The sequence below is a fragment of the Idiotropiscis lumnitzeri genome, chromosome 5 (genome assembly GCF_059441095.1).
Source record: "Idiotropiscis lumnitzeri isolate Australia: NSW breed Sydney's pygmy pipehorse chromosome 5, RoL_Ilum_1.0, whole genome shotgun sequence".
Lineage (NCBI taxonomy): Eukaryota > Metazoa > Chordata > Actinopteri > Syngnathiformes > Syngnathidae > Idiotropiscis > Idiotropiscis lumnitzeri.
In genome coordinates, this window is record NC_142395.1 from 4,703,742 (window position 1) to 4,728,237 (window position 24,496).

Consider the following 24,496-nt stretch of genomic DNA (forward strand, 5'->3'; position numbering starts at 1 on the left):
CTTCATGAGACAAAGTCAAGATTCACAATGGGAATCAAATACAAATGTATAAAAAATATCCATACATCTATCCATCCATTGTCTGTACCGCTTCTCCTCACTTGGGTCGCGGGGGGTGCTGGAGCCTATCCCAGCTATTTCGGGCAGTAGGCAGGGGAGACCCTGAACTGGTTGCCAGCCAATTGCAGGGCACACAGAGACGAACAACCATCCGCGCTCACACTCGTACCTAGGGGCAATTTAGTGTCCAATCGACCTGCCGTGCATGTTTTTGGAATGTGGGAAGAAACCGGAGTACCCGCAGGGAACCCACGCAGGCACGGGGAGAACATGCAAACTCCACACAGCAAGACCGGAGCCGGGATCGAACCCACGACCGTGTTGTCTCTCACTGTGAGGCCATCGTGCTAACCAGTCGGGCCACCGTCCTGCCCCATAAAAAATATGCTTGACATTTTATGATGTTCAATGGCTTTGCATGTAAAGACCTAGACGAACTAATATCAAAATGTGAGCTGTGAGACAATTCCACTGACCCATTATAATACATTTTGAGCAGCATGACATAGGCAATTGATAATGGAGGAACGATCAGAGAATTGTACAGAAGCATTTGCAACTTGTTCAAGGAAACGAGAAACTCTTTTTGTAATACGCTGTGTGAAGATTGAACAAGTAGTTTTGACCATTTTAATTCTGATCTGAGAAATAACAACAAAACTGAGAAAATGTGTTTCCTTTTGTATGTGTTGCACACCGCAAAGCGAATCAAATCTCAAACACACTGATATGCAACAAGAAATGTCAGAGTGAAAGGAGTGCTTAAACAATCATCTCTTGCGCTAGCAGGGATGGTACGTTGCCTTGCTCAAGCAAATCTTCGCAGCAGTTACGCGGTAGACTCCATCTCTCAAAAAGACTGATTGTTACAGAGATAGATGTGGACATGTATAAAGACATGACAACCATAGTCTGAAAATATTAGAAGGAAACTTCAAATTGTTAAGCTTCGTCTCCTCACATCAGAAGAGTTAATACACAAATGTAGAGTAACGAATTGGGTTATCTGTTATCTGTTTTTGTGTTGACAATTGTTGTTTTGCTGAGTTGTGTTGTTTCCGACTTTTCTGAATGCATCACGCGACTCACTGGAACGGGAAGGTTGCGCGAGAAAGAGAGAGAGACAGTGAGTGATCCATTGTGCTGATGATGAGCGAGTTGCCCGGAGTTGTCATCGGTTACGGCCAACAGTAGCCATTTTGTAAGAATAAAAAAAAGTGAGAATTTAATGGAGGCCTGACGTGTGTGTTTCGAAGACGCTACAGCACCGTGTATTAATATGGCACTTATTTCAACGTGCCTGTCGTTCAAAATATTGCAAGTTTCCTTCTAATATTTTCAGGCGATGGTTAACATATTGTAACATTGTATAATAAGTCAGGCCAATTTGTCCATCAGCGAACATTTTTATTATTAAGCCAAAAACGGCTGCTGTTGGCCGCAACCACGCCGATCAGACCAAAACCAAACACAATGACAACAACATAACGTTCACTCCCCTGCTGCCTTCACAGCCTCCACAGAAAAGAGGAAAACACAGAACCCTTGAACTATTTACAAGGTCGCTACACTGCCCTCCCCTTTATCAAGAACCTCGTCCCGAGGGCGTCATTCAACAAAGTCACTGAGGTGACCTGGTGGTCTCCTCTGTCGCTGAGGCCGCCCCGAGGCATGTCCGCTCGGAACAGCCAGTGTAGCATCAGGCGATGAGTCCTCAACTGTAGCCGCCTGTGGGGGTGAGAGTGGAGGTACAATCCGCCGTCTTGGAGGGGTGGGATTCGAAACCCACTGTGAGTGTGTCCGCGACCCAAACTGCTGCTGTGGAACGGCATCACCTTGATATGGGGCCAGTCTGTCTCTGTGGCGGGCTACCCGTCTGCCACCAGGTGGCAGCTGCACCCTGTACACCACCTCTCCTATCCTCTCCAGCACGCCACACGGCCCCACCCAGTGCCTGTCCAATTCAGGACACCTGCCCTTTTTCCTTTTTGGGCTGTACACCCAAACCAGGTCTCCAGCCTTAAAGTCCGTCCCTCTGGCCTTCATGTCATAGTTCCTTTTCTGCCTTACACCTGCCTTCTGTAAATGGTCGCAAAGACATGTGCTGACTCCAACCTGTCTTGAAGTCTCCTGGCATACTCCGGTCCTGGTGGCACGGCTGGTGTATCATTGGGTCTGCCAAAAGCCATTTCCACTGGTGTCCGTAGCTCACGCCCCAGCATGAGCAGGGCAGGTGTACATGAAATGGAATTCTGTACAGCGGACCTGTAGGCCCACAAAACCAGAGGGAGATGCCTGTCCCAATCTCGTTGGTGCTCCGCTGTGAGAATTGCGAGTTGTTTTGCCAAGGTCCTGTTAAAGCGCTCAATGAGCCCATCACTTTGAGGATGCAGAGGTGTTGTGCGCGTTTTCCTCATGCCCAGTCGCTCACACATTGCAGTGGACACAGCCGACTCAAAGTTTCTCCCTTGGTCGCTGTGAATGACCTCAGCTGCCCCCAAACCTTGTAAACATGCCTTCAACCAGCGCGTCTGCAACAGTTTCTGCTTCTTGGTCGGGGATGGCATATGCTTCTGGCCATTTTATAAAATAGTCCATAGCAGCTAAGACATAACGGTTGCCTTTGTCAGTGCGTGGAAATGGGCCCATTATGTCCACCGCAATCCTATCCATAGGAGCGCCCACTGCTAGCTGTTGGAGGTGGGCACGAGACCGGCCTGGTGGACCCTTGTGCGCTGTGCAGAGGTCACAACGGCGACAAAAGTCCTCAACATCTCGCCTTAGTTGACCCCAATAGAAACTTTGCCGGAGTCTGCGAAGTGTTTTCGACACACCAAAGTGTCCTGCCCCTGCAGGCCCATGAGAAGCTTTCAACACAGCCTCTCTCAGAGCCCTGGGGACGACCACCTGCCATCTATCCTCCCCAGTAGCAGGCTCCTTCCAAGCTCTCTGGAGCACCCCATCCTTGACCTGAAGAGTCCCAATCTTTGAATACAGTCCTTTAGTGCCAGGCGAGTGTCCAGCGACCTCCTCCCACTTAGGGTTTTGACCCGACTCAACCCACTGCAATACAGGTCGGAGGTCAACATCCTGTTGCTGCTGCTTCCTCCATTCAGGTGCCCCCACAACCTGCACCCCCCTACATACGGGGTCGACATGATCATGCGCGGGACTTTGCTCATCACCACAAAGTTCCTTCTCTCGGGTCTCTCTCTTCTCGCAGAAGCGGCAGCCAGCAAGAGCACAAGGGCGTCGAGACATAGCGTCAGCGTTGGCATGGTGACTTCCAGCCCTGTGCTCAACTTGGAAGACATATGGTGCCAGTTCTTCAAGCCAGCGTGCAATCTGTCCTTCAGGCTCCTTAAAAGACAATAGCCACTGGAGTGCCGCATGGTCAGTGCGTACAGTGAATGGTAAACCGGACAGATAATATCGAAAATGGCTAATGGCTCTCACAATTGCCAGCAGTTCCCTTCGTGTGACACAATAACGCCGTTCAGCCTTATTCAAGGTTTTGCTGAAGTATGCCACTACTCTCTCCCCGTCTGCCCCCACTTGACTCAAAACCGTCCCAATTCCGACATTGCTGGCATCAGTGTCCAGGACAAACGGCAGGTTGGCGTCTGGGGGGAAAAGAATGGGTGCCTCCGTCAGCACCTTCTTTAGCGAGCTGAAGGCCCGTCTGCACTCAGGAGTCCAGTCAAAATCAGTGTCCTTCCGCTGCAGGTGGAAAAGCGGTGCAGCTTGACATGAGAAACCCCGCACGAATCGCCTGTAATAGGATGCCAGCCCAAGGAAGCTCTTCAGTTCACGCGGGTTGCTGGGAGTAGGCCAGTCCCTCACGGCTCGCACTTTCTCCTCCAAAGTGCTAATGCCTTCCCCTCCAACTTTGTGTCCCAGGAACTCAAGCTTTCTTCTCATGAAGCAGCACTTGTCAGGGTGAAGCTTCAGACCCGCAGTGGAAATTCTTTGTAAGACCTGGCGCAGAGCCTCCCAGGCTGCATGGAAAGAGTTCCCATGGACCAGGATGTCATCCAAATAGACCAAACATTCCTGTCGGGGATGCCAGCCAGCACCTTGTCCATAAGCCCGCTCGAAGGTAGCAGGTGCATTACACAGGCCGAAACAGAGAACTCGAAACTGCCACAACCCCCTGCAAGTACAGAAAGCAGTCTTTGGCCTGGCTTCCGGGCTGAGGGGCACCTGCCAATATCCACTGCGCAGGTCTAATGAGGAGAACCAGGACGATCCAGACACCAGATCCAGAGTCTCATCAATGCGGGGCAGTGGATAGGAGTCTTTCTTGGTCACGCTGTTTAAGGGTCTATAGTCCACACAGAACCTTTTCTTCACTGTCTTTTTTTTTTGACCATGACAACCCCTGAGGCCCAAGGGCTGTCAGATGGCTCAATGATGCCAGCTTTCAGCATCTCGTCAATTGCGCTGTCCGCATCTGCCTGATGTGCAAGGGGAAGGCGGCGGGGGCGTGATTTGATAGGTCGTGCATCCCCCGTGTCAATTTCGTGCTGCACCAAGTCTGTTCGGCCCACCTCCTCCTCTGTCAGCGCAAAAATGTCCTGAAAGTCCCACAACAGTTGCCATAGCTCCTCCTGTTGCTTAGGTTCTAAACCATCACCGTTGCGCTTCCACACTTCACGCACTGCCGTCAACATGTCCACTCCACCTGTCATGGACCACGAGGCCGGGGAAGAGGAATGCTCATCAATGTGGGCATCTGATGTGGGTGGAGAAGTCATAGGAGCCAGCGGTTCATGGGTGGGATCAGACTCCTGCTGTGCAATGGCTGCGCTCGACGTCGGAAGGAATGACTTTTCAGGCTGTGTAGGGCGCACCATTTCAACTGTGGGGCCTCTTGGAAAAGCCAACGTGTTCCTCCCCAGGTCAAGCACGCACTGGGCTGTTCGTAGAAAGTCCAGTCCTATGATGCAGGGGTGGTGTACCGCAGCAACCCACACCCGAAAGTTCATGCATAGTCCCCCCACTTGGATAGTAACCACCCCCCTTCCAAGCATAGGGGTGAGCTCGCCAGTCACTGTTCGAAGCTTGACTGACGTAGATTCCAATCGTGCCCCGGCTGGGAATACATCAGGCCTCAACAGTGTTGCAGTGGAGCCGGTGTCGACAAGGGCTACACAAGGAGACCCCCCAAGCGAAATGGGGACATGACAGAAATCCCCCGCATGGGTCCAGTCAACCACCCTCACAGACTCTGCAGTATCACCTGCTTCTGGGGAAAATGGAGCCCCTCTCCTCCATCTTTGTGGTTGGGTTCCGTCTGCGGCGTCCACTCTACACAGACCCCGTCCCGTTTCCCTGACCATCTGCCTTCTTGGGGCACCGCACGCTAATGTGCCCAGGCTGGCCACACACCCAACAAACTAGAGGGCCCCGTCGGGAACGAGCACCACTGCGTGGTGACTGCAGTGTGCTAGTGCGAATAAGCTCAGTCAGTTCATCCACCCATGATGGTTTCTCTTGGATTTGGTTCACCGGTGTGGCAGAGCGCACAACATGGCCGTCAACATGGTCAATGTGAGGAATATTATAGGAACAATCATATTATCATATTATCAAATGTAATGAAAGGAATAAGTCTAACATCATACAACACTATAGTATAGGTTTTTGTTGCTAATTTCACTTCACTTATTAACTAACAATTCTGGGAACCAGACAACACAGCCACCTTGCACCTAGGTTAATCCGACCACCCAGGTCCAGGGCAACCGAACAAACTGCACTCTAAATAAACATGAAAGGAGGCGGATGTGGACCAGACAAACATCGGCTAGGACCAGAATACACATACCCTTGAGATTTAATGTACCTTTGATACTGTTGTGTAAACCTGTATTAATTTCTGTATTGATTGTAATGTGTCAACGTGACCTATGATTCTCAATAAAAGGCCCGGGGAGAATTGGAGGTTCAGAGATCAGACCTGTTCACTGGGGTATCATCTCTCCTGGCCGGAAACTTGCCACTCGGAGTCCGTGTCTATTGTCCCTAAAAACAAAGTCGCTACAATATTTTTATACATATCCACATACATTTTGGTGACGATTGGTGTTGTTTTACGGGCATAGAGTTGTGATAGAAGTCGCATTGGCCGCTCGCAGGCTAATTCCATTGTTGGCCATTGCTCTGTTTATTTCTCTCATTTTCCCCCCTTCTGAAAAGATCATGAAACCTGACGTAGGTGTGATATCTAAATCATACTTGACGACGCCTTCCTTTTAGACAGTATTTAAGTCAAGTCTAGAAAGACTTGTTTTTTTTATTCAAAACAACAAACACATTTATGTTAAGTGAAATCCTGAAAAATGCAATACAGTAATACCCCGCTACTTCGCGGTTCACCTTTCGCGGGTTCAGTGCTTCGCGGGTCTAAAAAATATTCGGGGGCATTGTAGTTTCGCCGAGCGGCACGAGGGGGCGCTGGAGCGGTTAGACGGCCAGCGTGCGCCGAAGAGGAGAGTGGACGAAGAAGAGAGTGGACGAAGAAGAGCACGTTCCCCCGGACACGATTGGTGGCGACGTTTCGCGCGGTTCGGACCGTACCAGAGCTCCGGCCGGCGTGCGTGGCAGTTAAGCCGTAGAGGAGCACCTTCCCGGGCACGGGCGGTGCCTAGCGGCCCCTAAGTTTAACCGAATGGAAGCTCCGGAGGAGGAGGGCATGCTCGCGTCACAGTAAGCCGAAGAGGAGCACCTTCCCCGGGCACGGGTGGTTCCAAGCGGCCCCTAAGTTTAACCGAATGGAAGCTAAGGGGGAGGAGGGCGGGCGTGTGTCACAGTTAAGCCGAATAGGAGCACCTCTTCCGCCCGGGCACGAGCGTAGCGTGAGGCTGTCAGTTATAAATGAATAAATAAATATTTGAAGAATGCCACCTTTCATTTCACTGTCATGATCCGTGCCTGTCATGCCACGTGTGTTTTTGTCTTTTCAGCTGTGTGGGCGTTCCTCCAGCGATCGTCTCGCGCCATGCCGTCAGCTGCTGCGAGACGCGCTGATTACACTGACTATATTGTGATTATAATAAATATCTTTGTATCACCACCTTTTTTCCCGTGTCTGCGTTTTTTAAGCATTTTTGAAGGTGCGCCACTACTTCGCACCTATATATATATATATATATATATATATATATATATATATATATATATATATATATATAGGTGCGAAGTATATATAAGTATTTTATTTTATTTTTTTTTTTTATTTTTTTATTTTATTTTTTTTTTTTTTGAAGGTGCGCCGCTACTTCGCGGATTTTCAGTTTTCGCGGGGTGGTAACCGCAATAACTGTATTACTGTATTTGAATTAAAAAAAAATAGGATTAGTCAAATAGGTTGACTTTTTTTTATTTTTAATGAAAACAAATGTTATTCTTAAATGTTACTCTTAAAAGCGCACTTCCATTTACAGTAGGTCACACATTCAGGTGTCATTTTTATGTTAAACAGGGTTGTCGGAATCTGCTGAATGTGACAACAAAGTAATTTACAATCCAACTTTGTTACTTTTAAAGCAATTAATCAGTCATGTAACAAAGTTACTTTTTCAAGGTAACTGTAGAAACACTGTTTCTCGCACAGATTCAGACCGAACCGAGCTTTTGATTAGTACTGTGTATGGGTGGGTCAACAATGTGGACAGGAAAGTTTTTGTGCAAAAGCTTCTGTGTAATGTTGGTCTACGTTAAAAACTCAAAGAGTGGAGGTTCCACTCTGAAATACTAACAGATCATCTGACTGTCATTCACAATACTGTGATTTAAAAAAAAAATCATCATCTAATGATTTTTCGGTGGCCGACTGGTTAGCATTCACAGTGCAGAGGTTGTGTGTTCGATTCTGGCTGCGGCCATCCTGTGTGGAGTTTGCATGTTCTCCCCGTGCCTGCGTGAGTTTCCTCCGGGTACTCCGGTTTCCTCCCACGTTCCAAAAACATGCATGGCAGGTTGATTGGACACTTTAAATTGCACCTAGGTACGAGGGTGAGCGTGGACGGTTGTTCGTCTATGTATGCCCTGCTATTGGCTGGCAACCAGTTCAGGGTGTCCCCCGCCTACTACCCAAAGATAGCTGTCTGCGAGCTGCTTTTTTATAAATTTCCACATATTCGCCTGACAGGCTGAGAGCACAAAATGCCAACATTCAGCGTCCTCTGCCTTTGGGTGTTGCTACAGTCTCGCCGTGGACGACTCGCAAATGCGTGTGGCAATTTGCAAATGCGTGTCTGGAGACTTGACTGTGGCTCCGGAGCCACACATTAAGACCAAAAGGGTACCCTCGGAGTCTACAGGTGTAGCAGACATATGACCCGATGCAGTCCGGTTGGGTTGGTGCAGTGAGTGTTTACTAAATAAAAAGTTAATGAATCAATTTTAAAAAATGGTGTTTACTGAATGCAATAAAGGGAAGTATAGTTAATGTGGCAATTAGCAGGTGTGGAGAAGCTTCATTCATTTTTTTTAGCTTCACTGGTTATATCATTGGTTCTTATTTTATTAGTTCCACTTTATTCTTCCATTTATTCCAATTTAATTTAAATAATGTCAAATAAATGGTACATGACCATGGGTGGATAGCAGTGAACGCCCCCCCAAGTTATTGGTGTATATATTGGTGGTACGGGGCTGGTATAATATTAGTGCCCCCATGTGGTCCGAATGTGTAGCTACGGAGCCACACACGTCTCCTGACACGCATTTGCAAATCAGCACACGCATTTGCGAGTCGTCCGCGGCAGGACTGTAGCAAACGTCACCTGTAAGAACACAGCCAATCAAAAGGTCCCGTTTTTACAGGTCGCCCATCTACGGATTTTTGTCCGCATTTAACCATGTGTATGTGCCAACAAATCATTGTACACATTTGCTGATATTTGTCATATATCTGTGACTTCAATCATGCATTGTAGATTGTTGTGACACATTTGTGACTGTGGTTATAGTTTCAGATTCTAGTTACGTATTTTTGGATTGAAGTATTTGCCACAATAAAGACCACATGTATAAAATGCAAAATTTTGGAGGGAATTCTCGCTTACGGCCATACTACCCTGAGAACGCCCGATCTCGTCCGATCTCGGAAGCTAAGCAGGGTCGGGCCTGGTTAGTACTTGGATGGGAGACCGCCTGGGAATACCAGGTGCTGTAAGCTTTTGCACCGCAAAAAATAAATAAATAAAAATAACTTTGACAAATGTAAGCAAGTATGCGAGCTGCTTTTTTATAAATTTCCACATATTCGCCTGACAGGCTGAGAGCACAAAATGCCAACATTCAGCGTCCTCTGCCTTTGGGTGTTGCTACAGTCTCGCCGTGGACGACTCGCAAATGCGTGTGGCAATTTGCAAATGCGTGTCTGGAGACTTGACTGTGGCTCCGGAGCCACACATTGACCAAAAGGGTACCCTCGGAGTCTACAGGTGTAGCAGACATATGACCCGATGCAGTCCGGTTGGGTTGGTGCAGTGAGTGTTTACTAAATAAAAAGTTAATGAATCAATTTTAAAAAATGGTGTTTACTGAATGCAATAAAGGGAAGTATAGTTAATGTGGCAATTAGCAGGTGTGGAGAAGCTTCATTCATTTTTTTTAGCTTCACTGGTTATATCATTGGTTCTTATTTTATTAGTTCCACTTTATTCTTCCATTTATTCCAATTTAATTTAAATAATGTCAAATAAATGGTACATGACCATGGGTGGATAGCAGTGAACGCCCCCCCAAGTTATTGGTGTATATATTGGTGGTACGGGGCTGGTATAATATTAGTGCCCCCATGTGGTCCGAATGTGTAGCTACGGAGCCACACACGTCTCCTGACACGCATTTGCAAATCAGCACACGCATTTGCGAGTCGTCCGCGGCAGGACTGTAGCAAACGTCACCTGTAAGAACACAGCCAATCAAAAGGTCCCGTTTTTACAGGTCGCCCATCTACGGATTTTTGTCCGCATTTAACCATGTGTATGTGCCAACAAATCATTGTACACATTTGCTGATATTTGTCATATATCTGTGACTTCAATCATGCATTGTAGATTGTTGTGACACATTTGTGACTGTGGTTATAGTTTCAGATTCTAGTTACGTATTTTTGGATTGAAGTATTTGCCACAATAAAGACCACATGTATAAAATGCAAAATTTTGGAGGGAATTCTCGCTTACGGCCATACTACCCTGAGAACGCCCGATCTCGTCCGATCTCGGAAGCTAAGCAGGGTCGGGCCTGGTTAGTACTTGGATGGGAGACCGCCTGGGAATACCAGGTGCTGTAAGCTTTTGCACCGCAAAAAATAAATAAATAAAAATAACTTTGACAAATGTAAGCAAGTATGCGAGCTGCTTTTTTATAAATTTCCACATATTCGCCTGACAGGCTGAGAGCACAAAATGCCAACATTCAGCGTCCTCTGCCTTTGGGTGTTGCTACAGTCTCGCCGTGGACGACTCGCAAATGCGTGTGGCAATTTGCAAATGCGTGTCTGGAGACTTGACTGTGGCTCCGGAGCCACACATTGACCAAAAGGGTACCCTCGGAGTCTACAGGTGTAGCAGACATATGACCCGATGCAGTCCGGTTGGGTTGGTGCAGTGAGTGTTTACTAAATAAAAAGTTAATGAATCAATTTTAAAAAATGGTGTTTACTGAATGCAATAAAGGGAAGTATAGTTAATGTGGCAATTAGCAGGTGTGGAGAAGCTTCATTCATTTTTTTTAGCTTCACTGGTTATATCATTGGTTCTTATTTTATTAGTTCCACTTTATTCTTCCATTTATTCCAATTTAATTTAAATAATGTCAAATAAATGGTACATGACCATGGGTGGATAGCAGTGAACGCCCCCCCAAGTTATTGGTGTATATATTGGTGGTACGGGGCTGGTATAATATTAGTGCCCCCATGTGGTCCGAATGTGTAGCTACGGAGCCACACACGTCTCCTGACACGCATTTGCAAATCAGCACACGCATTTGCGAGTCGTCCGCGGCAGGACTGTAGCAAACGTCACCTGTAAGAACACAGCCAATCAAAAGGTCCCGTTTTTACAGGTCGCCCATCTACGGATTTTTGTCCGCATTTAACCATGTGTATGTGCCAACAAATCATTGTACACATTTGCTGATATTTGTCATATATCTGTGACTTCAATCATGCATTGTAGATTGTTGTGACACATTTGTGACTGTGGTTATAGTTTCAGATTCTAGTTACGTATTTTTGGATTGAAGTATTTGCCACAATAAAGACCACATGTATAAAATGCAAAATTTTGGAGGGAATTCTCGCTTACGGCCATACTACCCTGAGAACGCCCGATCTCGTCCGATCTCGGAAGCTAAGCAGGGTCGGGCCTGGTTAGTACTTGGATGGGAGACCGCCTGGGAATACCAGGTGCTGTAAGCTTTTGCACCGCAAAAAATAAATAAATAAAAATAACTTTGACAAATGTAAGCAAGTATGCGAGCTGCTTTTTTATAAATTTCCACATATTCGCCTGACAGGCTGAGAGCACAAAATGCCAACATTCAGCGTCCTCTGCCTTTGGGTGTTGCTACAGTCTCGCCGTGGACGACTCGCAAATGCGTGTGGCAATTTGCAAATGCGTGTCTGGAGACTTGACTGTGGCTCCGGAGCCACACATTGACCAAAAGGGTACCCTCGGAGTCTACAGGTGTAGCAGACATATGACCCGATGCAGTCCGGTTGGGTTGGTGCAGTGAGTGTTTACTAAATAAAAAGTTAATGAATCAATTTTAAAAAATGGTGTTTACTGAATGCAATAAAGGGAAGTATAGTTAATGTGGCAATTAGCAGGTGTGGAGAAGCTTCATTCATTTTTTTTAGCTTCACTGGTTATATCATTGGTTCTTATTTTATTAGTTCCACTTTATTCTTCCATTTATTCCAATTTAATTTAAATAATGTCAAATAAATGGTACATGACCATGGGTGGATAGCAGTGAACGCCCCCCCAAGTTATTGGTGTATATATTGGTGGTACGGGGCTGGTATAATATTAGTGCCCCCATGTGGTCCGAATGTGTAGCTACGGAGCCACACACGTCTCCTGACACGCATTTGCAAATCAGCACACGCATTTGCGAGTCGTCCGCGGCAGGACTGTAGCAAACGTCACCTGTAAGAACACAGCCAATCAAAAGGTCCCGTTTTTACAGGTCGCCCATCTACGGATTTTTGTCCGCATTTAACCATGTGTATGTGCCAACAAATCATTGTACACATTTGCTGATATTTGTCATATATCTGTGACTTCAATCATGCATTGTAGATTGTTGTGACACATTTGTGACTGTGGTTATAGTTTCAGATTCTTGTTACGTATTTTTGGATTGAAGTATTTGCCACAATAAAGACCACATGTATAAAATGCAAAATGTTGGAGGGAATTCTCGCTTACGGCCATACTACCCTGAGAACGCCCGATCTCGTCCGATCTCGGAAGCTAAGCAGGGTCGGGCCTGGTTAGTACTTGGATGGGAGACCGCCTGGGAATACCAGGTGCTGTAAGCTTTTGCACCGCAAAAAATAAATAAATAAAAATAACTTTGACAAATGTAAGCAAGTATGCGAGCTGCTTTTTTATAAATTTCCACATATTCGCCTGACAGGCTGAGAGCACAAAATGCCAACATTCGGCGTCCTCTGCCTTTGGGTGTTGCTACAGTCTCGCCGTGGACGACTCGCAAATGCGTGTGGCAATTTGCAAATGCGTGTCTGGAGACTTGACTGTGGCTCCGGAGCCACACATTGACCAAAAGGGTACCCTCGGAGTCTACAGGTGTAGCAGACATATGACCCGATGCAGTCCGGTTGGGTTGGTGCAGTGAGTGTTTACTAAATAAAAAGTTAATGAATCAATTTTAAAAAATGGTGTTTACTGAATGCAATAAAGGGAAGTATAGTTAATGTGGCAATTAGCAGGTGTGGAGAAGCTTCATTCATTTTTTTTAGCTTCACTGGTTATATCATTGGTTCTTATTTTATTAGTTCCACTTTATTCTTCCATTTATTCCAATTTAATTTAAATAATGTCAAATAAATGGTACATGACCATGGGTGGATAGCAGTGAACGCCCCCCCAAGTTATTGGTGTATATATTGGTGGTACGGGGCTGGTATAATATTAGTGCCCCCATGTGGTCCGAATGTGTAGCTACGGAGCCACACACGTCTCCTGACACGCATTTGCAAATCAGCACACGCATTTGCGAGTCGTCCGCGGCAGGACTGTAGCAAACGTCACCTGTAAGAACACAGCCAATCAAAAGGTCCCGTTTTTACAGGTCGCCCATCTACGGATTTTTGTCCGCATTTAACCATGTGTATGTGCCAACAAATCATTGTACACATTTGCTGATATTTGTCATATATCTGTGACTTCAATCATGCATTGTAGATTGTTGTGACACATTTGTGACTGTGGTTATAGTTTCAGATTCTTGTTACGTATTTTTGGATTGAAGTATTTGCCACAATAAAGACCACATGTATAAAATGCAAAATTTTGGAGGGAATTCTCGCTTACGGCCATACTACCCTGAGAACGCCCGATCTCGTCCGATCTCGGAAGCTAAGCAGGGTCGGGCCTGGTTAGTACTTGGATGGGAGACCGCCTGGGAATACCAGGTGCTGTAAGCTTTTGCACCGCAAAAAATAAATAAATAAAAATAACTTTGACAAATGTAAGCAAGTATGCGAGCTGCTTTTTTATAAATTTCCACATATTCGCCTGACAGGCTGAGAGCACAAAATGCCAACATTCAGCGTCCTCTGCCTTTGGGTGTTGCTACAGTCTCGCCGTGGACGACTCGCAAATGCGTGTGGCAATTTGCAAATGCGTGTCTGGAGACTTGACTGTGGCTCCGGAGCCACACATTGACCAAAAGGGTACCCTCGGAGTCTACAGGTGTAGCAGACATATGACCCGATGCAGTCCGGTTGGGTTGGTGCAGTGAGTGTTTACTAAATAAAAAGTTAATGAATCAATTTTAAAAAATGGTGTTTACTGAATGCAATAAAGGGAAGTATAGTTAATGTGGCAATTAGCAGGTGTGGAGAAGCTTCATTCATTTTTTTTAGCTTCACTGGTTATATCATTGGTTCTTATTTTATTAGTTCCACTTTATTCTTCCATTTATTCCAATTTAATTTAAATAATGTCAAATAAATGGTACATGACCATGGGTGGATAGCAGTGAACGCCCCCCCAAGTTATTGGTGTATATATTGGTGGTACGGGGCTGGTATAATATTAGTGCCCCCATGTGGTCCGAATGTGTAGCTACGGAGCCACACACGTCTCCTGACACGCATTTGCAAATCAGCACACGCATTTGCGAGTCGTCCGCGGCAGGACTGTAGCAAACGTCACCTGTAAGAACACAGCCAATCAAAAGGTCCCGTTTTTACAGGTCGCCCATCTACGGATTTTTGTCCGCATTTAACCATGTGTATGTGCCAACAAATCATTGTACACATTTGCTGATATTTGTCATATATCTGTGACTTCAATCATGCATTGTAGATTGTTGTGACACATTTGTGACTGTGGTTATAGTTTCAGATTCTAGTTACGTATTTTTGGATTGAAGTATTTGCCACAATAAAGACCACATGTATAAAATGCAAAATTTTGGAGGGAATTCTCGCTTACGGCCATACTACCCTGAGAACGCCCGATCTCGTCCGATCTCGGAAGCTAAGCAGGGTCGGGCCTGGTTAGTACTTGGATGGGAGACCGCCTGGGAATACCAGGTGCTGTAAGCTTTTGCACCGCAAAAAATAAATAAATAAAAATAACTTTGACAAATGTAAGCAAGTATGCGAGCTGCTTTTTTATAAATTTCCACATATTCGCCTGACAGGCTGAGAGCACAAAATGCCAACATTCAGCGTCCTCTGCCTTTGGGTGTTGCTACAGTCTCGCCGTGGACGACTCGCAAATGCGTGTGGCAATTTGCAAATGCGTGTCTGGAGACTTGACTGTGGCTCCGGAGCCACACATTGACCAAAAGGGTACCCTCGGAGTCTACAGGTGTAGCAGACATATGACCCGATGCAGTCCGGTTGGGTTGGTGCAGTGAGTGTTTACTAAATAAAAAGTTAATGAATCAATTTTAAAAAATGGTGTTTACTGAATGCAATAAAGGGAAGTATAGTTAATGTGGCAATTAGCAGGTGTGGAGAAGCTTCATTCATTTTTTTTAGCTTCACTGGTTATATCATTGGTTCTTATTTTATTAGTTCCACTTTATTCTTCCATTTATTCCAATTTAATTTAAATAATGTCAAATAAATGGTACATGACCATGGGTGGATAGCAGTGAACGCCCCCCCAAGTTATTGGTGTATATATTGGTGGTACGGGGCTGGTATAATATTAGTGCCCCCATGTGGTCCGAATGTGTAGCTACGGAGCCACACACGTCTCCTGACACGCATTTGCAAATCAGCACACGCATTTGCGAGTCGTCCGCGGCAGGACTGTAGCAAACGTCACCTGTAAGAACACAGCCAATCAAAAGGTCCCGTTTTTACAGGTCGCCCATCTACGGATTTTTGTCCGCATTTAACCATGTGTATGTGCCAACAAATCATTGTACACATTTGCTGATATTTGTCATATATCTGTGACTTCAATCATGCATTGTAGATTGTTGTGACACATTTGTGACTGTGGTTATAGTTTCAGATTCTTGTTACGTATTTTTGGATTGAAGTATTTGCCACAATAAAGACCACATGTATAAAATGCAAAATGTTGGAGGGAATTCTCGCTTACGGCCATACTACCCTGAGAACGCCCGATCTCGTCCGATCTCGGAAGCTAAGCAGGGTCGGGCCTGGTTAGTACTTGGATGGGAGACCGCCTGGGAATACCAGGTGCTGTAAGCTTTTGCACCGCAAAAAATAAATAAATAAAAATAACTTTGACAAATGTAAGCAAGTATGCGAGCTGCTTTTTTATAAATTTCCACATATTCGCCTGACAGGCTGAGAGCACAAAATGCCAACATTCGGCGTCCTCTGCCTTTGGGTGTTGCTACAGTCTCGCCGTGGACGACTCGCAAATGCGTGTGGCAATTTGCAAATGCGTGTCTGGAGACTTGACTGTGGCTCCGGAGCCACACATTGACCAAAAGGGTACCCTCGGAGTCTACAGGTGTAGCAGACATATGACCCGATGCAGTCCGGTTGGGTTGGTGCAGTGAGTGTTTACTAAATAAAAAGTTAATGAATCAATTTTAAAAAATGGTGTTTACTGAATGCAATAAAGGGAAGTATAGTTAATGTGGCAATTAGCAGGTGTGGAGAAGCTTCATTCATTTTTTTTAGCTTCACTGGTTATATCATTGGTTCTTATTTTATTAGTTCCACTTTATTCTTCCATTTATTCCAATTTAATTTAAATAATGTCAAATAAATGGTACATGACCATGGGTGGATAGCAGTGAACGCCCCCCCAAGTTATTGGTGTATATATTGGTGGTACGGGGCTGGTATAATATTAGTGCCCCCATGTGGTCCGAATGTGTAGCTACGGAGCCACACACGTCTCCTGACACGCATTTGCAAATCAGCACACGCATTTGCGAGTCGTCCGCGGCAGGACTGTAGCAAACGTCACCTGTAAGAACACAGCCAATCAAAAGGTCCCGTTTTTACAGGTCGCCCATCTACGGATTTTTGTCCGCATTTAACCATGTGTATGTGCCAACAAATCATTGTACACATTTGCTGATATTTGTCATATATCTGTGACTTCAATCATGCATTGTAGATTGTTGTGACACATTTGTGACTGTGGTTATAGTTTCAGATTCTTGTTACGTATTTTTGGATTGAAGTATTTGCCACAATAAAGACCACATGTATAAAATGCAAAATTTTGGAGGGAATTCTCGCTTACGGCCATACTACCCTGAGAACGCCCGATCTCGTCCGATCTCGGAAGCTAAGCAGGGTCGGGCCTGGTTAGTACTTGGATGGGAGACCGCCTGGGAATACCAGGTGCTGTAAGCTTTTGCACCGCAAAAAATAAATAAATAAAAATAACTTTGACAAATGTAAGCAAGTATGCGAGCTGCTTTTTTATAAATTTCCACATATTCGCCTGACAGGCTGAGAGCACAAAATGCCAACATTCAGCGTCCTCTGCCTTTGGGTGTTGCTACAGTCTCGCCGTGGACGACTCGCAAATGCGTGTGGCAATTTGCAAATGCGTGTCTGGAGACTTGACTGTGGCTCCGGAGCCACACATTGACCAAAAGGGTACCCTCGGAGTCTACAGGTGTAGCAGACATATGACCCGATGCAGTCCGGTTGGGTTGGTGCAGTGAGTGTTTACTAAATAAAAAGTTAATGAATCAATTTTAAAAAATGGTGTTTACTGAATGCAATAAAGGGAAGTATAGTTAATGTGGCAATTAGCAGGTGTGGAGAAGCTTCATTCATTTTTTTTAGCTTCACTGGTTATATCATTGGTTCTTATTTTATTAGTTCCACTTTATTCTTCCATTTATTCCAATTTAATTTAAATAATGTCAAATAAATGGTACATGACCATGGGTGGATAGCAGTGAACGCCCCCCCAAGTTATTGGTGTATATATTGGTGGTACGGGGCTGGTATAATATTAGTGCCCCCATGTGGTCCGAATGTGTAGCTACGGAGCCACACACGTCTCCTGACACGCATTTGCAAATCAGCACACGCATTTGCGAGTCGTCCGCGGCAGGACTGTAGCAAACGTCACCTGTAAGAACACAGCCAATCAAAAGGTCCCGTTTTTACAGGTCGCCCATCTACGGATTTTTGTCCGCATTTAACCATGTGTATGTGCCAACAAATCATTGTACACATTTGCTGATATTTGTCATATATCTGTGACTTCAATCATGCATTGTAGATTGTTGTGACACATTTGTGACTGTGGTTATAGTTTCAGATTCTTGTTACGTATTTTTGGATTGAAGTATTTGCCACAATAAAGACCACATGTATAAAATGCAAAATGTTGGAGGGAATTCTCGCTTACGGCCATACTACCCTGAGAACGCCCGATCTCGTCCGATCTCGGAAGCTAAGCAGGGTCGGGCCTGGTTAGTACTTGGATGGGAGACCGCCTGGGAATACCAGGTGCTGTAAGCTTTTGCACCGCAAAAAATAAATAAATAAAAATAACTTTGACAAATGTAAGCAAGTATGCGAGCTGCTTTTTTATAAATTTCCACATATTCGCCTGACAGGCTGAGAGCACAAAATGCCAACATTCGGCGTCCTCTGCCTTTGGGTGTTGCTACAGTCTCGCCGTGGACGACTCGCAAATGCGTGTGGCAATTTGCAAATGCGTGTCTGGAGACTTGACTGTGGCTCCGGAGCCACACATTGACCAAAAGGGTACCCTCGGAGTCTACAGGTGTAGCAGACATATGACCCGATGCAGTCCGGTTGGGTTGGTGCAGTGAGTGTTTACTAAATAAAAAGTTAATGAATCAATTTTAAAAAATGGTGTTTACTGAATGCAATAAAGGGAAGTATAGTTAATGTGGCAATTAGCAGGTGTGGAGAAGCTTCATTCATTTTTTTTAGCTTCACTGGTTATATCATTGGTTCTTATTTTATTAGTTCCACTTTATTCTTCCATTTATTCCAATTTAATTTAAATAATGTCAAATAAATGGTACATGACCATGGGTGGATAGCAGTGAACGCCCCCCCAAGTTATTGGTGTATATATTGGTGGTACGGGGCTGGTATAATATTAGTGCCCCCATGTGGTCCGAATGTGTAGCTACGGAGCCACACACGTCTCCTGACACGCATTTGCAAATCAGCACACGCATTTGCGAGTCGTCCGCGGCAGGACTGTAGCAAACGTCACCTGTAAGAACACAGCCAATCAAAAGGTCCCGTTTTTACAGGTCGCCCATCTACGGATTTTTGTCCGCATTTAACCATGTGTATGTGCCAACAAATCATTGTACACATTTGCTGATATTTGTCATATATCTGTGACTTCAATCATGCATTGTAGATTGTTGTGACACATTTGTGACTGTGGTTATAGTTTCAGATTCTAGTTACGTATTTTTGGATTGAAGTATTTGCCACAATAAAGACCACATGTATAAAATGCAAAATTTTGGAGGGAATTCTCGCTTACGGCCATACTACCCTGAGAACGCCCGATCTCGTCCGATCTCGGAAGCTAAGCAGGGTCGGGCCTGGTTAGTACTTGGATGGGAGACCGCCTGGGAATACCAGGTGCTGTAAGCTTTTGCACCGCAAAAAATAAATAAATAAAAATAACTTTGACAAATGTAAGCAAGTATGCGAGCTGCTTTTTTATAAATTTCCACATATTCGCCTGACAGGCTGAGAGCACAAAATGCCAACATTCAGCGTCCTCTGCCTTTGGGTGTTGCTACAGTCTCGCCGTGGACGACTCGCAAATGCGTGTGGCAATTTGCAAATGCGTGTCTGGAGACTTGACTGTGGCTCCGGAGCCACACATTGACCAAAATGGTACCCTCGGAGTCTACAGGTGTAGCAGACATATGATCCGATGCAGTCCGGTTGGGTTGGTGCAGTGAGTGTTTACTAAATAAAAAGTTAATGAATCAATTTTAAAAAATGGTGTTTACTGAATGCAATAAAGGGAAGTATAGTTAATGTCGCAATTAGCAGGTGTGGAGAAGCTTCATTCATTTTTTTTAGCTTCACTGGTTATATCATTGGTTCTTATTTTATTAGTTCCACTTTATTCTTCCATTTATTCCAATTTAATTTAAATAATGTCAAATAAATGGTACATGACCATGGGTGGATAGCAGTGAACGCCCCCCCAAGTTATTGGTGTATATATTGGTGGTACGGGGCTGGTATAATATTAGTGCCCCCATGTGGTCCGAATGTGTAGCTACGGAGCCACACACGTCTCCTGACACGCATTTGCAAATCAGCACACGCATTTGCGAGTCGTCCGCGGCAGGACTGTAGCAAACGTCACCTGTAAGAACACAGCCAATCAAAAGGTCCCGTTTTTACAGGTCGCCCATCTACGGATTTTTGTCCGCATTTAACCATGTGTATGTGCCAACAAATCATTGTACACATTTGCTGATATTTGTCATATATCTGTGACTTCAATCATGCATTGTAGATTGTTGTGACACATATGTGACTGTGGTTATAGTTTCAGATTCTTGTTACGTATTTTTGGATTGAAGTATTTGCCACAATAAAGACCACATGTATAAAATGCAAAATTTTGGAGGGAATTCTCGCTTACGGCCATACTACCCTGAGAACGCCCGATCTCGTCCGATCTCGGAAGCTAAGCAGGGTCGGGCCTGGTTAGTACTTGGATGGGAGACCGCCTGGGAATACCAGGTGCTGTAAGCTTTTGCACCGCAAAAAATAAATAAATAAAAATAACTTTGACAAATGTAAGCAAGTATGCGAGCTGCTTTTTTATAAATTTCCACATATTCGCCTGACAGGCTGAGAGCACAAAATGCCAACATTCAGCGTCCTCTGCCTTTGGGTGTTGCTACAGTCTCGCCGTGGACGACTCGCAAATGCGTGTGGCAATTTGCAAATGCGTGTCTGGAGACTTGACTGTGGCTCCGGAGCCACACATTGACCAAAAGGGTACCCTCGGAGTCTACAGGTGTAGCAGACATATGACCCGATGCAGTCCGGTTGGGTTGGTGCAGTGAGTGTTTACTAAATAAAAAGTTAATGAATCAATTTTAAAAAATGGTGTTTACTGAATGCAATAAAGGGAAGTATAGTTAATGTCGCAATTAGCAGGTGTGGAGAAGCTTCATTCATTTATTTTAGCTTCACTGGTTATATCATTGGTTCTTATTTTATTAGTTCCACTTTATTCTTCCATTTATTCCAATTTAATTTAAATAATGTCAAATAAATGGTACATGACCATGGGTGGATAGCAGTGAACGCCCCCCCAAGTTATTGGTGTATATATTGGTGGTACGGGGCTGGTATAATATTAGTGCCCCCATGTGGTCCGAATGTGTAGCTACGGAGCCACACACGTCTCCTGACACGCATTTGCAAATCAGCACACGCATTTGCGAGTCGTCCGCGGCAGGACTGTAGCAAACGTCACCTGTAAGAACACAGCCAATCAAAAGGTCCCGTTTTTACAGGTCGCCCATCTACGGATTTTTGTCCGCATTTAACCATGTGTATGTGCCAACAAATCATTGTACACATTTGCTGATATTTGTCATATATCTGTGACTTCAATCATGCATTGTAGATTGTTGTGACACATTTGTGACTGTGGTTATAGTTTCAGATTCTTGTTACGTATTTTTGGATTGAAGTATTTGCCACAATAAAGACCACATGTATAAAATGCAAAATTTTGGAGGGAATTCTCGCTTACGGCCATACTACCCTGAGAACGCCCGATCTCGTCCGATCTCGGAAGCTAAGCAGGGTCGGGCCTGGTTAGTACTTGGATGGGAGACCGCCTGGGAATACCAGGTGCTGTAAGCTTTTGCACCGCAAAAAATAAATAAATAAAAATAACTTTGACAAATGTAAGCAAGTATGCGAGCTGCTTTTTTATAAATTTCCACATATTCGCCTGACAGGCTGAGAGCACAAAATGCCAACATTCAGCGTCCTCTGCCTTTGGGTGTTGCTACAGTCTCGCCGTGGACGACTCGCAAATGCGTGTGGCAATTTGCAAATGCGTGTCTGGAGACTTGACTGTGGCTCCGGAGCCACACATTGACCAAAATGGTACCCTCGGAGTCTACAGGTGTAGCAGACATATGACCCGATGCAGTCCGGTTGGGTTGGTGCAGTGAGTGTTTACTAAATAAAAAGTTAATGAATCAATTTTAAAAAATGGTGTTTACTGAATGCAATAAAGGGAAGTATAGTTAATGTCGCAATTAGCAGGTGTGGAGAAGCTTCATTCATTTTTTTTAGCTTCACTGGTTATATCATTGGTTCTTATTTTATTAGTTCCACTTTATTCTTCCATTTATTCCAATTTAATTTAAATAATGTCAAATAAATGGTACATGACCATGGGTGGATAGCAGTGAACGCCCCCCCAAGTTATTGGTGTATATATTGGTGGTACGGGGCTGGTATAATATTAGTGCCCCCATGTGGTCCGAATGTGTAGCTACGGAGCCACACACGTCTCCTGACACGCATTTGCAAATCAGCACACGCATTTGCGAGTCGTCCGCGGCAGGACTGTAGCAAACGTCACCTGTAAGAACACAGCCAATCAAAAGGTCCCGTTTTTACAGGTCGCCCATCTACGGATTTTTGTCCGCATTTAACCATGTGTATGTGCCAACAAATCATTGTACACATTTGCTGATATTTGTCATATATCTGTGACTTCAATCATGCATTGTAGATTGTTGTGACACATATGTGACTGTGGTTATAGTTTCAGATTCTTGTTACGTATTTTTGGATTGAAGTATTTGCCACAATAAAGACCACATGTATAAAATGCAAAATTTTGGAGGGAATTCTCGCTTACGGCCATACTACCCTGAGAACGCCCGATCTCGTCCGATCTCGGAAGCTAAGCAGGGTCGGGCCTGGTTAGTACTTGGATGGGAGACCGCCTGGGAATACCAGGTGCTGTAAGCTTTTGCACCGCAAAAAATAAATAAATAAAAATAACTTTGACAAATGTAAGCAAGTATGCGAGCTGCTTTTTTATAAATTTCCACATATTCGCCTGACAGGCTGAGAGCACAAAATGCCAACATTCAGCGTCCTCTGCCTTTGGGTGTTGCTACAGTCTCGCCGTGGACGACTCGCAAATGCGTGTGGCAATTTGCAAATGCGTGTCTGGAGACTTGACTGTGGCTCCGGAGCCACACATTGACCAAAAGGGTACCCTCGGAGTCTACAGGTGTAGCAGACATATGACCCGATGCAGTCCGGTTGGGTTGGTGCAGTGAGTGTTTACTAAATAAAAAGTTAATGAATCAATTTTAAAAAATGGTGTTTACTGAATGCAATAAAGGGAAGTATAGTTAATGTGGCAATTAGCAGGTGTGGAGAAGCTTCATTCATTTTTTTTAGCTTCACTGGTTATATCATTGGTTCTTATTTTATTAGTTCCACTTTATTCTTCCATTTATTCCAATTTAATTTAAATAATGTCAAATAAATGGTACATGACCATGGGTGGATAGCAGTGAACGCCCCCCCAAGTTATTGGTGTATATATTGGTGGTACGGGGCTGGTATAATATTAGTGCCCCCATGTGGTCCGAATGTGTAGCTACGGAGCCACACACGTCTCCTGACACGCATTTGCAAATCAGCACACGCATTTGCGAGTCGTCCGCGGCAGGACTGTAGCAAACGTCACCTGTAAGAACACAGCCAATCAAAAGGTCCCGTTTTTACAGGTCGCCCATCTACGGATTTTTGTCCGCATTTAACCATGTGTATGTGCCAACAAATCATTGTACACATTTGCTGATATTTGTCATATATCTGTGACTTCAATCATGCATTGTAGATTGTTGTGACACATTTGTGACTGTGGTTATAGTTTCAGATTCTTGTTACGTATTTTTGGATTGAAGTATTTGCCACAATAAAGACCACATGTATAAAATGCAAAATGTTGGAGGGAATTCTCGCTTACGGCCATACTACCCTGAGAACGCCCGATCTCGTCCGATCTCGGAAGCTAAGCAGGGTCGGGCCTGGTTAGTACTTGGATGGGAGACCGCCTGGGAATACCAGGTGCTGTAAGCTTTTGCACCGCAAAAAATAAATAAATAAAAATAACTTTGACAAATGTAAGCAAGTATGCGAGCTGCTTTTTTATAAATTTCCACATATTCGCCTGACAGGCTGAGAGCACAAAATGCCAACATTCAGCGTCCTCTGCCTTTGGGTGTTGCTACAGTCTCGCCGTGGACGACTCGCAAATGCGTGTGGCAATTTGCAAATGCGTGTCTGGAGACTTGACTGTGGCTCCGGAGCCACACATTGACCAAAATGGTACCCTCGGAGTCTACAGGTGTAGCAGACATATGACCCGATGCAGTCCGGTTGGGTTGGTGCAGTGAGTGTTTACTAAATAAAAAGTTAATGAATCAATTTTAAAAAATGGTGTTTACTGAATGCAATAAAGGGAAGTATAGTTAATGTCGCAATTAGCAGGTGTGGAGAAGCTTCATTCATTTTTTTTAGCTTCACTGGTTATATCATTGGTTCTTATTTTATTAGTTCCACTTTATTCTTCCATTTATTCCAATTTAATTTAAATAATGTCAAATAAATGGTACATGACCATGGGTGGATAGCAGTGAACGCCCCCCCAAGTTATTGGTGTAT

At 44.7% G+C, this 24,496-nt stretch overlaps 14 non-coding genes across 14 annotated transcripts; all 14 read left to right on the plus strand.

Moving 5' to 3' along the window:
- Positions 1–9,128: 9,128 nt before the first annotated feature.
- LOC148336028 (5S ribosomal RNA) lies at positions 9,129–9,247 on the plus strand. Its single transcript, XR_015843555.1, has one exon. It is a non-coding gene; the product is annotated as a 5S ribosomal RNA (ribosomal RNA).
- Positions 9,248–10,256: 1,009 nt separating this feature from the next.
- LOC148336029 (5S ribosomal RNA) lies at positions 10,257–10,375 on the plus strand. Its single transcript, XR_015843566.1, has one exon. It is a non-coding gene; the product is annotated as a 5S ribosomal RNA (ribosomal RNA).
- A 1,009-nt stretch (positions 10,376–11,384) lies between these two features.
- On the plus strand, positions 11,385–11,503 carry LOC148336030 (5S ribosomal RNA). Its single transcript, XR_015843577.1, has one exon. It is a non-coding gene; the product is annotated as a 5S ribosomal RNA (ribosomal RNA).
- A 1,009-nt stretch (positions 11,504–12,512) lies between these two features.
- LOC148336031 (5S ribosomal RNA) lies at positions 12,513–12,631 on the plus strand. Its single transcript, XR_015843588.1, has one exon. It is a non-coding gene; the product is annotated as a 5S ribosomal RNA (ribosomal RNA).
- Positions 12,632–13,640: 1,009 nt separating this feature from the next.
- Positions 13,641–13,759, plus strand: LOC148336032 (5S ribosomal RNA). Its single transcript, XR_015843600.1, has one exon. It is a non-coding gene; the product is annotated as a 5S ribosomal RNA (ribosomal RNA).
- A 1,009-nt stretch (positions 13,760–14,768) lies between these two features.
- Positions 14,769–14,887, plus strand: LOC148336033 (5S ribosomal RNA). The gene has a single exon (XR_015843611.1). It is a non-coding gene; the product is annotated as a 5S ribosomal RNA (ribosomal RNA).
- Positions 14,888–15,896: 1,009 nt separating this feature from the next.
- Positions 15,897–16,015, plus strand: LOC148336034 (5S ribosomal RNA). Its single transcript, XR_015843622.1, has one exon. It is a non-coding gene; the product is annotated as a 5S ribosomal RNA (ribosomal RNA).
- Positions 16,016–17,024: 1,009 nt separating this feature from the next.
- Positions 17,025–17,143, plus strand: LOC148336035 (5S ribosomal RNA). The gene has a single exon (XR_015843633.1). It is a non-coding gene; the product is annotated as a 5S ribosomal RNA (ribosomal RNA).
- Positions 17,144–18,152: 1,009 nt separating this feature from the next.
- On the plus strand, positions 18,153–18,271 carry LOC148336036 (5S ribosomal RNA). Its single transcript, XR_015843644.1, has one exon. It is a non-coding gene; the product is annotated as a 5S ribosomal RNA (ribosomal RNA).
- A 1,009-nt stretch (positions 18,272–19,280) lies between these two features.
- LOC148336037 (5S ribosomal RNA) lies at positions 19,281–19,399 on the plus strand. Its single transcript, XR_015843655.1, has one exon. It is a non-coding gene; the product is annotated as a 5S ribosomal RNA (ribosomal RNA).
- Positions 19,400–20,408: 1,009 nt separating this feature from the next.
- Positions 20,409–20,527, plus strand: LOC148336038 (5S ribosomal RNA). The gene has a single exon (XR_015843666.1). It is a non-coding gene; the product is annotated as a 5S ribosomal RNA (ribosomal RNA).
- A 1,009-nt stretch (positions 20,528–21,536) lies between these two features.
- On the plus strand, positions 21,537–21,655 carry LOC148336039 (5S ribosomal RNA). Its single transcript, XR_015843677.1, has one exon. It is a non-coding gene; the product is annotated as a 5S ribosomal RNA (ribosomal RNA).
- Positions 21,656–22,664: 1,009 nt separating this feature from the next.
- LOC148336040 (5S ribosomal RNA) lies at positions 22,665–22,783 on the plus strand. The gene has a single exon (XR_015843688.1). It is a non-coding gene; the product is annotated as a 5S ribosomal RNA (ribosomal RNA).
- Positions 22,784–23,792: 1,009 nt separating this feature from the next.
- On the plus strand, positions 23,793–23,911 carry LOC148336041 (5S ribosomal RNA). The gene has a single exon (XR_015843699.1). It is a non-coding gene; the product is annotated as a 5S ribosomal RNA (ribosomal RNA).
- Positions 23,912–24,496: the final 585 nt, after the last annotated feature.